Source organism: Hemiscyllium ocellatum, chromosome 37, assembly GCF_020745735.1.
Source record: "Hemiscyllium ocellatum isolate sHemOce1 chromosome 37, sHemOce1.pat.X.cur, whole genome shotgun sequence".
NCBI lineage: Eukaryota > Metazoa > Chordata > Chondrichthyes > Orectolobiformes > Hemiscylliidae > Hemiscyllium > Hemiscyllium ocellatum.
Genome location: NC_083437.1, coordinates 16,033,547 through 16,045,809, shown reverse-complemented (window position 1 = coordinate 16,045,809; position 12,263 = coordinate 16,033,547).

Below are 12,263 nucleotides of genomic sequence, written 5' to 3'. Positions count from 1 at the left end.
GAACAGGATCCCAGAAAGGGAGAGGAGTTGAAAAAAGTGTGAACGTGCAAGAGAGATGATAATTGTATTGGGAGAGGGAGTTCCCAAATTCCCAGCGTATGATGGGGTGAATGAAAGGAGGTGACAGACACCAAAAAGTTAAATCATTTTGGAGATTTGTACAATAGTAGAAGTTTCAGCAACAGGGAGGAACAAGCCAGGAAGGTGGTCCACAGGAAACTGAAAATTATGACATCAAGATTTTGCCAGAGCAGTCATCGGTAAATGGTGTCATGTTATTAATCATATTCTAACAATCAATCGCCTGTCAGTGATTGATTAACTCTGTGGGCTAGTTTATTTAAAACAGTAAAACACATTGCAGGCTACAAAGCAGACATTCCAGCAAGCCATGTTTTTCACACGTGTAACTTGCAGAGCCATAGCCCACCAACTGCTGGGCAGAGTGGCAACATTATACACACATACAACACATGGAGTCCTTAAATGTGCACATTCTTAAAGGTACATGAATAACAAGCAGAATTTGGCACAGATTCAGATCAGATAGCAGTGTTTGGAATGTTTTTGAAGGGGGGAAGATGAAAGGTCAGCTGGAAGGGCTTTTAGAGAGAGGAAAGCCACTTAACCTGGTCATGCAGACAATCTCAGATTATATTCCAGACTGTACTAAGTTAACTCTTCTCTGCTAGACCAGTAAGTGGGATGATGTTGGCTCTGACAGTTTGGGTAGGGAAAGAAAATTAACCCAGTGTTCCCATTCTGCCTAGTAACCCAAAGTAGAAAGTTACGTATGTGTGAGTATCTGTGTGTTCTCATCAGGTCATGTAAAGGTAGAGGATCAGGCACCTTCTGTTAGCCTTAAAATGAAAAGAATGGATTTACCTAATGCCAGTGTAATTTCACACTGTGCTAAATAACCTTACAGCAAATGAAGTGCTTCAGAAGTAGAAACCACACCTGCCAATCTGTCAACAGCAAGATCCTACCAACACAACATGGTAATCTACTTTTAGTGATGTTGATTGATTTTTACAGAAAGACCTGGAGACCAGCAATAACTGCTTTGCTCTTCTGCAAAATAATGCCATCATAAAGGCAGGTGGGACCTTGATTTAACATCCGATTTATTATTGTCACGTGTACCCAGGTACAGTGAAAAGTTTTTTTTAATGTGTAGATCATACGATAGAAAGATCATATAACAATAGGCGAGGAATATAAAGTTACAGCTGCGAGGAAGCTGCATAAGACACAAGGTCAACATTAGATTTGAAATTTGTGAAGTCCATTCAGAAGCCAATTCACAGCAAGGAGCGATTCTTGAACCTGGCGCATGTCTTTAAGCTTTTGTATCTTTAGCCTGATGGAAGAAGTTGGTGTAGATTATAACCGGGGTGGGATGGGTCTTTGGTGTTGCCTTTCTGAGGCAGCAAGAAGGGTAGCTGGGATCAATGGTTGGGAGGTGGCTTACTTGATGGACTGTGCTGTGTTCATATCTTACGGTCCTGGGCAGAGCAGTTGTCTTACCAAGTCATGATGCATCCAGATAGAATGCTCTCTATGGTGAATCTTTAAGAGTTGGTGTGGGTCCTGAGGGACGGAGGCATTGTTGTGCCTCATTGACTGTTGCATAAATGTGGGTGTTCCAAGACAGAATGGATGACTACCTCCACCTCAGTTCCATCGATGTAGATAGGGGTGTGCTCTCCTTGCTTCCTGAAGTCAATGATCAGCTCTTTAGTTTTGCTCAGATTGAGGGTAAGGTCATTATCATGCCACCGAGCACTCTCTCTTCTCTGTATTCTGTCTCGTTGTTGTTTGATATCCAGCCTATAACAGTGGTGTCATGAGCAAAATTGTAGGTAGAGATTGAATGAAATTTGGCCACATCCCCATGAGTGCATAGGGGGTACAGTAAGGGGCTGAGTCTGTATTCATATGAGGCACCAATATTGAGGATTGTCGTGGAGGAGGTGCAGTCTGTGAGTCAGGAAGTCAAGGTTCCAGTTGCAAAGGCCGGACCAAAGATCTGGGTCTCGGATTTTGGAGATTAGTTTGGTTGGGATGTAGTGCTGAAAAGGTGGAGTTGCAGTTAATAAGTAGAAGCCTGATGTAGCTATCCTTATTATTTAGATGTTCCAGGGATGACAGTAGAGAAGTGAAAGATGACACATTTGAAAGATGGCATTTCCAACAATGCAGCATCCTCTCAGGGATGCACTGTAGTGTCAAAGTAGGCTTTGTATTATACTCAAAACTCTGGAAGTGAGACTTGTTCAACCCGCAGGAAGGAAGTGCCACGGTTGACTCTGGAATGGCCACTCTTCAGGTTTGAATTTATTCAATGGAGAGCTGTTGGCCGAATGAGGAGCCAGAGTGGAGGAGAAGAGAAACTGGGGGAGGAATGAAGGCAACACCTCAGGAATGCACTCAAGGAGTTAACTGACCAAGCATAGAATAAAGGGTCAAAGCCGATGCTCTTTTCCCTCCCCTGCCCTAGGTCAAGTCGAAGACAGTGATTGAAGTTCAAAATAATCTACTGGAGGCGATCGCTCGGAAATGTCCGAAAGAAATTGGTAGTTTTTCGATTGTGAAGCGACATGTTTATATGTCTGACTGCAGTGACCCACAGAGAGCTGTCAACCTGAGGAAAAAAATTAGGTGAATGACAAGGCCTATTACCATATTTACACCTCGACAAGCAAACAATAAAACCTTTACCCACAGAAGTGATTTAGTGCAGAAAATTATTTCCCAATAGGTTCATACATCAGTCTATAAAATTTATAAACATTTCAGCGCCGATGGATGGCAGAGGGAGGCAGGAACACGAGTGAACTGTTAATTTGAGAAATATGCTGCAGCTGAGGTTCGGAAATAGAGAGAGAGAGGACAGTGGGGCAGCCACATTTATGTCTCGCCGTTTCCTGTTTGTTGCCTTCCAGGACATTTGCTGTTTAAGACAAAAATTACAGTGAAGTTTGCTATGATTTCTTTGGAATTCTCTCCCTAAGGGCATTGTAGATCAACCTACAGTGCATGGACTGCAACGGTTCAAGAGGCAGCTCTCCCTCACCTTCCCAAGGGCAACTAAGGATGGGCAATAAATGCTGGCCCAGCCAGCAAGGCCCATGTCCCCTCGAGTGATTGAGATTTATTTGCAGCAGGCTTTCCCATTCGTCTAGTTCCACTCACATCCTGTCAGTGTCCCAACAGTTAAGGCAGGCAGAGTTGTTGACAGATCCCTGGGCTGACATTTTCGGAAGCTAATTGTGTTCCTGTGGTGTCAGCACTGCGGCAGGAAGGGGACACCCGTTCGAGACAGTGGAAGTCTGTTGGGTGGGCTAACTGCAGGCTGCTAAATGCCAACAAGATTTTAGTGCCCATCTTGTCAGGCCTCTATCTGACTTGTAGAGGACGTTAATGTGTGTCTGTCCAGAGTAGAGATAGCCTCAGCATCACTAGAGGCCAGGAGATCCAGTTGTGCCTAGACAGTGTGGACTCATTAGCCTGCACATTAATTAAAGGAATTAAAACAACATGCTAGAAGCACTCAGCAGCTTATGCAGCATCTGAGGAGAAGGAAGAGAATTCCGAACCAGAAAAGTGAGGGAGTGCGTAGTTTTTTTTAAGAATGTGCGTGTCCAGGAAGAATGGGAGTGGGAAGCGAAGAATAAAAGGCGTGCTCTAGATATTTTCAAATCAATCTGTTCAGAGATGTTAAGACACACCTCTGGAGCAGATCGCATTTGAACCTGGGTCTCCTGGCTCAGATTTCAGGACACTACCACTGCACCAAACAAGCCCAAAACAAATTGTGGTGTCTATAATGAAATGGAGGACAGAAGTGATTAAGTGGTCAAAGAGGTGATGGGACGAACCATTTCCATAGATACCACCTGAGTATGTCCAACATTTGCTGTTTTTATTTCCGATTTCCGATTACTGTAGTTTGTTGCTTTTGTTTTATGAAACAAAAGGTTCAGAATCAATAATTGCTACTCACCTTTCTCAATAAACCCAGCCTTCTGCACAACTCAGCTCCTGTGAAGTGCCCTGGGCATTTTAATATGTTCGAAGCACAAAGTGAAGTTCTGTTGTATTTCTAACACAGCAAAAAACAACTTGGAAAGGTGGAGGTTTGATTGCTCTGCATTGTGGATTGTAATAGTCACAGACAATGGAGCTCCTCTGATCTTGGACACTGCGGGCTGGATTTTCTCTGGCGTGTCAGGAAGTAATTTCCCGAAGTTGCGTTGCCAACTTTTGAAACTCACCCCAAATTGTTGTCATCCGAACTCAATGACAGACTGGTATCATGGATGACACACACTGATGCAGGCCCAAGGTAGGAACAAAATCGGGCTGGTGCCTAGTTTGGCAGTTTAGTAGTTTGGTAGACCCACCCCCCATTCACCGGTACATTCACCCAGTTCTCCACCTCGTTGCTAGTCTCACAATTCCTTCACACCCACACATCTTCCCACCCCATGAAGCCTGCCTTCCCACTCATCTCACAGCTGAGTTCTGAGGAAGTGTCTCAGGACCCGAAATGTTAACTCTGTTTTCTCTCCATAGATGTTGCCAGACCTGCTGAGTTTTTCCAGCCATTTCTGTTTTCATGCCCACTCATCTGTTGCTCACAATGAGCCAAGTTTAACAACACTGTAAACCCTTTGAAATGCTCAGGAAATTTAAAAATCAATCATTCAAGCTCTTGTTTGAAAAGAATATTCCTCTTAGAAGCTCATAAAACTGTCCATCAAACCAATAGCTATTGAAAATCCCCATGAAAGAAACATTGTCACATATCAAGTGCTCATTAATCTGTCAAACTAAACAATCAGCCTCTCTAACAACTCTTCAAAACATTTAATACTACTATCTATCAAAAACAGTATCAATCAAACAAGAACATGCCCCCTCCATAGTGTGTAAACACTTCCAATGGAGCTAGATCTATTCATGGTAATTGGAGCTCAGCCGTGTATTCATAATGTGATTCCATTACACAGCTGAATAAACAGATACCATTGATCTCAATTTAATAGACCCTTCAAATTTACCTAATCATGTCCAGCCATCCACACCAATTATATTAGAAAGCACGGTGAAGTTTCAAGCATAAAAATCTAGCAACTGTTCATTGCAGGTGGCACGGTGGCTCAGTGGTTAGCACTGCTGCCTCACAGCGCCAGAGACCCGGGTTCAATTCCCACCTCAGGTGACTGTGTGGAGCTTGCACATTCTCCCCTTGTCTGTGTGGGTTTGCTCTGGTTTCCTCCCACAGCACCAAAAAGATGCAGGTTAGGTGAATTGGCCATGTTAAATTGCCTGTAGGGGAATGGGTCTGGGTGGGGGCGGGTTGGTGTGGATGTGTTGAGCAAAATTTTTGCTTGAAGTCCCAAAAGAGTTCTGGATTTTTAACTAAGATAATACTCAAATGTAAGTCTGCAAAGGACAGTTCGAATAAGCTCAACAATAGTCAATGCATGAAAGTAAAGGAGTGAGGAGGCTTGAGAACACTGGGTTATGAGCAGAAGTTACTGATGTCTGGAACTTTGCAACAATTTAAGCCAATGTAGTTGCCATGCATTCAGATTGTAGAAGAAATATAAAGGAAACTCTGGGCTTGAAGTTTTTTTTATATATTAAGCCTCTTGGTTCCTATCCTTCCCAAAGTATATGCACAATTAATATGACTACAATCCACAATAAATTGACCAGGGACACCATTGAGCTTTTATTGTTTCCCTATCATATTATATTTCTTATACATCCTTTTCTTTATTGTATCCCAATTGTGCTTTGACAGCATGTGCTTACTGCATAAGGGAGATCATCAGCAACAGAATAAATAAATACGTTCTTCATTTCCATTATTTCACACCCATACCCTCTTTATTCAGTATCCACCTTAGATTCTACAATAGTTACAATAGAGAGGACGTTACTGGAAGATTGTAAGGCATTTTGTTTACCAAGTACTTTTGCACTACAATGTGTTTGAGTATGAAACTGCCTATTCCAGAAAATAGGACAAAATGAGAAAAAATTATTGGAATCCAATGTTCACAGCATTCTCTTTGACAGAACCTCGAGGGCTTTATAAAGTTAAAAAGATTTTTGAGAGCATAAATCACAAAAAACTGGCTGCAGCATCGAACATGTTGGTGAAAGTGAGGACTGCAGATGCTGGAGATCAGAGTCTAGATTAGAGTGGTACCAGAAAAGCACAGCAGGTCAGGCAGCATCCGAGGAGCAGGAAAATCAATGTTTTGGGCAAAAGCAGAGAGTCTCTCTCTCTCACTGCACCCTCAGGTCATCTCCTCTGGCTCTTGGTTACCTTCTCCCCAGCCCCACGTTGGAGGCTCCCTGCCTTCATCCTTGATGAAGAGCTTTTGCCCGAAACATCGATTTTCCTGCTCCACAGATGCTGCCTGACCTGCTGTGGTTTTCCAGCACCACTCTAACCTAATATTATAATAAATATTCCCTAAAACACTTCACCAGGGTGTTATCAACTGAATATTGATGGGGCAAATGAAAAGGACACAAAGACAGAGTTTGATCACAGAGTTAGGACCTAAACATTATCTGTGAGGAGGAGAGAGGTTTGGCGAGAGATTTTCAGACCCATGGGACTAGACAGGCTGCCAATGATGTGACAATGAAAGTGTGCTAAAAATGGACATTTATTGGGCTGAGTTTGTGGTCATTTAATGCTTAAGGATGATGCTGGCTCCCCTCAGTCCTTTTATAAAGAGTTCAGTGAGGACTATCCAATACAGACAGCATTTTGTTCCGAGTGAGTTTGTGTGGTGACCAGCTACAGCCGTGATTTGGAAAAAATGCAAAAATCTTTTTATAGTCAGTCATAAACTGTATCAGAAAGTGAGGCTGTCAGTCTAGAAGCCAATCAGATCAAGATGTTATACTCCTTGCAAATGGAGATCTGGATAGTTTCTCTGTTCAGTTGACTGTGTGCAAGTTGATTCTGCTGGTTACAAAGGACATTTGACTATTTTATAAACCGGTCTGCAAAAACCAGCTAAACCTTGAGGATGATCCTTGAGCTCCAGAAAAGGGAGGAGATGTTAGTTTGCGATGTGACAAATTCTACCCTTCTAAGGTCAATAGGCTCTATTTCTGAAGATTTGTGCATCAATTAACGCATGAGGATCGAAAACAAATGACAAAAACTTTTGCCATTTTTTCATTCTCTGTGCAAACACTATTAAATACATTTTCAATGGTTACCAACATTTAAAAAGGGAGTACTTGTTCAATCCCCATTTCCACACTTTATTCCTTACTTTATACCCTTCTTGTCTCCTGTAGGTGCAGCTTCTACGTGTCCAAATAGGCTTCTAAGTTCCTCTTCCAAATGGATATTCTTCTCCACTGTGATTCAAGATAGCGAAAGTCAGTGAGCTTTTTCACAAGGGATGTAAGTACAGCCACCACCTCATCCTTCATGGGAGCCAGCTGTGGTTATTTTATTGGCAATGAGTTGAGTTTTTGATGGGCATGTGACCCATTAACAATTGAGTTAATATTTCACTTTTATCAGGCTCATGCCATCTCAATGCAGCAATTTTGAAATATTTATGTCATAATATAGACAGTGCAACAGCCAATTTGCACACGATCCAATAGAAACATAGAAAATAGGCAAAGGAGGAGGCCATTTGACCAATGCAGTACCCTATGCCCACATTCTCCCCATCTACTTCAATCACTTCAGCCTGTTTCCTAACTTTGTCCAAAAATGGCATACACAGACCAATTCGTTCAAAGGTGAACTTGCTACCCTCATAAAACTAACAAAGCTAGTAGCCTCCTCTAAACTCTGTAAACAACCTTGGAAGGCCGAATCCACCAGTTAGTCTTGGAACTCATCTCAGTATTCATAATGTGGCCATCTGCAAACACAAACATCCATGCTGCCTGCTTTGTCGATGCAGTTGAAGGATTGAGTGGAGTTTCCAGATTTTAAGATCTAGCTAACTAAAGGAGCAACCACCAGAGATGTAGTAGTTAAAATTGGTGATGTTCAAGAATTAAAGAAGCGCAGATATCACGGAGGGTTGCAAATCTGAAGAACATTATTGAGGCGTATAGAAAGGAGGAAACATTTTCCAGATTTTGCTGCATGCAGACACATAACTGTTTCAGTGTCTGAGGCTTTGTGAATCGATGCAATCATTAGTGAAAATCTCTACCTGTGCTAGTGATGGAGAGAAGGTGAATGATAAAGCAGCTAAAGGTGATTGGATTGAGGACACTACCCCAGGAAGTGATGTCTCTGGGTGACTGGTCTCCAATAAACAAAACAATCTTCCGTGTGTCCTAGCTGTGACTCCAGCTATTGGAGACCATTTGCAATGATTCCTATTGACTTCAGTTTTGCTCCTAGTACAATGTTCATTCAAATCCTACTCTTTCGCTTCACTTCTGGTATCCAGCTAGTTTCACACAGGATAGGAATAACTGCCATTCAATTAGCATAGCATTTCTTAATTCCTCTTGCCACTGAAAATCCACATGGGCATTGGGTTAGCTTCACCCATGTTCTCCAGCACTCACTGCCAAACCACAAAAGACTGGCCAGCATTACTGGACAGCAACCATTCCCATCAGAACCAAAGATTATAAATGATCTCAACTGGAGAGACAAAAGAAGAGAGAAAATCCAAGGCTGTAAGTTGTGGTGATTGGCTCTTTTGTTTTATTCCTGCAACTGTTTTTCTCCAATTGCTTGCATATTTATGGAATGCCTGCAAGTTATCCACGTTACAGTCCCAAAATATTTTTATAGCAGTAAGAATACATGGGATACTGCCAGAGAAATGAGAACAGTGCACTGGGAGTTCTTGATTTGGCTTAATCCACCTCAATCTGTAGGACATGCTTTGCAATTTTGCTAAGTATATTTATTGCTGAGTGAAATAGATTATATGGCCACTTACTCTATACCAGAAACATATTGAATGATCTTGAAAACTCCATGCCAATTCGAGGCAGAACACCACTGATGTCCTTCTTCTGAGCAATATTTATTCCTGCCTGGTGCTTGATAGGGGGGTTAGAATGGGGGAGAAGCTGCCATGGTGTGATGGCAAAGTTTCAGATTTGTGGGACCAGCATTCTGAGCAGTAACCCCGCATAGCAGAGGACATCACAAGTACCCCTTCCCTGACTGCAGTGTCCTGAAATCAGTGATTGGACCTATAAAGTGAAGGAGTGGCAGACTGTCTAAACTCCAAGCGGCAAAAACAGTAGCAACAGGACCAAGATTTGGATTGAGACAGCTAACTGCTGAAAACTGCGAGATTACACCAACATTCCCCTCCTCACGCAACGACAGACCAGCCAGGATTGAATTCATAATGTTACCTTGCTCTGGCAAGAGGTTTTAGTGTTATGAGTGACCTGCATTCATACTTTTTAACATTCCTTTTCCCTTCCCTCACAGGAAAGTCTGAATGTATTATGGAGGAGAGCTATCCCAGAATGCATGGTGATCATGAAAGAGGTCTATCGAGTATATGTTACCATTAGTTTAAAGAGGGGCATCCACTTGTACAACAGCCCGGTGAAGAGTATAAGGTTGTCAATTAAACCCAAACTGCGCTATAATGCTCTCAGTTATAATACTCCATCTGTTATACCTTACTCTTATTAAAAAATGCTCACTCTCTCTATTACAAGCACAAGTTCCAGTCACAGGACATTTTCTATATCTCTTCACTGTCACAGAAAAAAAAGCTCAACTCCCAAGAGCAGGATACTGATGAAGATGGAGTAGATACAAATAAGGTAACATGAACCAAATATTAATTTACCAGAAAGCTAATATTGAGCTTTTCCCCTTCTAAATTGGCCCCAGACTGGCCAGCTAATACCCACTGAAAGTAATGTAAATTCCTGAAATTCTTAAGGGAAAAGAGCTAAAGGCTTGATATTAAAACAATAAGCATTGGTTCAATACTGTTGCCCTGCAATGTGAAGTGTTAGGAAATGAATGACATTATGCAGCTTTTCAGTATTGAGGCTGGATTTACAGGACTCGGACAGAGTGTATCAGAGACCTCCTTTGATCAAACCTCCACTCCCAACTAGTGCTGTACAAAAGTAATAGCATTTTCATATTATGCTGAGGTTTATGCTTCTTAACACTATTGTATTTTAATAATCGTTAAAACACCACCAAGCATTGACACGCAGTTGAATTTGTTGCTAAGTGGTGCTTGCAACATGTTTGCCTTCCTTCCAGTGGGTGACTCAGTGAGGCTCTTCCTAGTTTCAGTATTCACAGCATTTTGATGTTCTTCTCCCCCAGTCCATCACTCACAGCAGGGCTGAGGCAACGCGCACTGATCAATGATATATGGGTTAAAATTGGAATAGCAAAATAGAATAGAATAGAATAGCCTTTATTGTCACATATCCACAATGAAGACAGTGGAAAGTTTATATGTTGCCAGTTACAGTGTTGCCTCAGATACAAAAGTACCCACGTACAGCTTCTCTAGTTACAAGATAAGAGAGAAGTAAAATGTTCAGCATTGCACGAATAAAGATTCAGTACGACAGACCACAGCTGGCACCAAACTTCCAGGCTGCACTGGGCCCTGGCTCCACGCCAAACCGGTGACACACCAAGCTGGGAGGCTACAATGGGATGCTGGGAGGTCGCCAAGCCAACGGCAGATGGCCGCTATGGGAGAGGGCTGCTGCACCTTGCCAGGAAACCACTATGGAAGGAAACTTTTACGCCATGCCAGAAGACTGCCAGGACATCGTTATGAGAGGAGACTGCTGCACCAGGCCAGGACACCGCTACGGGAGGAGACCGCTGTACCATGACAGGACACCGCTACGGGAGGAGACTGCTGTACCATGACAAGAGACCGTTAACGGAGGAGACTGCTGTAACATACCAGAACATCGCTATGGGAGGACATTGCTGTGCCGTGCCAGGACACCGCTATGGGAGGAGACTGTTGCACCATGCAAGGACACCGGCTATGGGAGGAGACTGCTGTATCAGGCCAGGACACTGCTGTGGGAAGAGAGTGCTGTACCATGCCAGGACACCTCTATGGGAGGAGAATGCTGTACCATGCCAGGAGACGGTTATGGGAGGAGACTGCTGTTCCATGCCAGGACACTGCTATGGGAGGAGACTGGTGTACCATGCCAGGACATCACTATGGGAAGTGAATGCTGTACCATACCAGTACACTGCTATGGGAGGATGCGGCAGTACCATGCCAGGAGAGCGCTATGGGAGGAGACTGCTGCACCATAAGAGGAAACCACTATGGGAGGAGACTGCTGTACCATGACAGGACACCGATATGGGAGGAGACTGCATTACCAGGCCAGGAGACCGCTTTGGGAGGAGACTGCTGTACCATGCCAACGCACCACTAGGGGAGGAGACTGATGTACCAGGCCAGGACGCGTTATGGGAAGAGACTGCTGTACCAGGCCAGGACATCGCTATGGGAGGAGACTGCTGTACCATGCCAGGAGACCACTATGGGAGGAGACTGCTGTCCTATGCCAGGAGACCGCTATGGGAGGAGACTGCTATACCATGCCAGGACATCGCTATGGGAGGAGACTGCTGTACAATGTCAGGAGACCGTTATGGGAGGAGACTGCTGTACCATGCCAGGACATCGCTATGGGAGGAGACTGCTGTACCATGCCATAACACTGCTATGGGAAGAGTCTAGTGTACAATGTCAGTACACCTTTATGAGAGGATACTGCTGTACCTGGCCAGGAGACCGTTATGGCAGGAGACATCTGTGCCTGGCCAGGACACCGCTATGGGAGGAGACTGCTGTACCATGCCAGGAAACCGCAATGGGAGGAGACTGCTGTACCATGCCAGGACACCGCGATGGGATGGGACTGCTGTACCAAGCCAGGAGACCATTATGGGAGGAGACGTTTGTACCAGGCCAGGACACCGCTATGGGAGGAGACTGCTGTACCATGTCAGGAGACCATTATGGGTTGAGACTGCTGTACCATGCCAGGACACCACTATGGGAGGGGACAGCTGTACCACGACAGGAGAAAGCTTTGGGAGGAGACTGCTGTACCATGCCATGACACAGCTATGAGATGAGAATGCTGTGCCATGCCAGGACAATGCTTTGGCAGGAGACTGCTGTACCATGCCAGGAGTGCATTATGGGAGAAGACTGCTGTACCATGCCAGGAGTGCATTATGGGAG